This window comes from Octopus bimaculoides, chromosome 26 (genome assembly GCF_001194135.2).
Source record: "Octopus bimaculoides isolate UCB-OBI-ISO-001 chromosome 26, ASM119413v2, whole genome shotgun sequence".
Taxonomy (NCBI): domain Eukaryota; kingdom Metazoa; phylum Mollusca; class Cephalopoda; order Octopoda; family Octopodidae; genus Octopus; species Octopus bimaculoides.
The window spans coordinates 10,831,165-10,831,946 of record NC_069006.1 but is presented as its reverse complement, the minus strand read 5'-3'; positions in this window follow the sequence as shown (position 1 = coordinate 10,831,946).

Sequence of the window (782 nt, the reverse complement as noted above, 5' to 3'; positions counted from 1 at the left end):
TTCCCACTCTCTATCACCCCCACCAACTACCCTCCCCCATCTCACTCCATCACCACCACCACCATCATCTACGAGCTCGTCATCGTCGTTGTCGTCACCCTCTTATATTGTCATTACAACAACAACAACAAAGACAACAGTAACGACATCGCCACCACCACCTTATGTAATAACATGGTTGTTAGAATTGCTAGATATAGCAGCCTAGTCACACTATATGTTCTTAAAGAGAGAAGGGCAACATTCTTTGGTTGATGTCGCCCGAACGTCTTCCATCGCAGATTCCGCTGGGTGGTCAGATTTGGCGCAGGGATAAGCAACAACAACAACAACAACAACAACAACAACAACAACAGTAGCAGCAGCAACAAGAAATCTACCACCACCATCACCACCGCCAGCACCAACAGAAAGAACAACAACAGCAGCAGCAGCAGAAGCAGGAGCAACAGGAACAACAACAACAATAAAAAACCGTAGCAACAATAATACAACCCTTGGCAACAACAACACGAATAACAAAATCAATAAAAGCGACAGAGAATGAAGGGAAATGGTGGTGGAGGTGGCGGCGGTGGTGGTGGTGATGACGATGATGATGATGATGATGATGATGACGACATCAACAATAAATGATAAAGGAAAAGAAGGGAAAGAAGAAGAAGAAGAAGGAGGAGGAGGAGGAGGTAGAGTAACGAAAAGAGCAATAAACAACTAATAATAATAATAATAATAATAATAATAATAATAATAATAATAATGATAAAAGGAAGACCAACAAC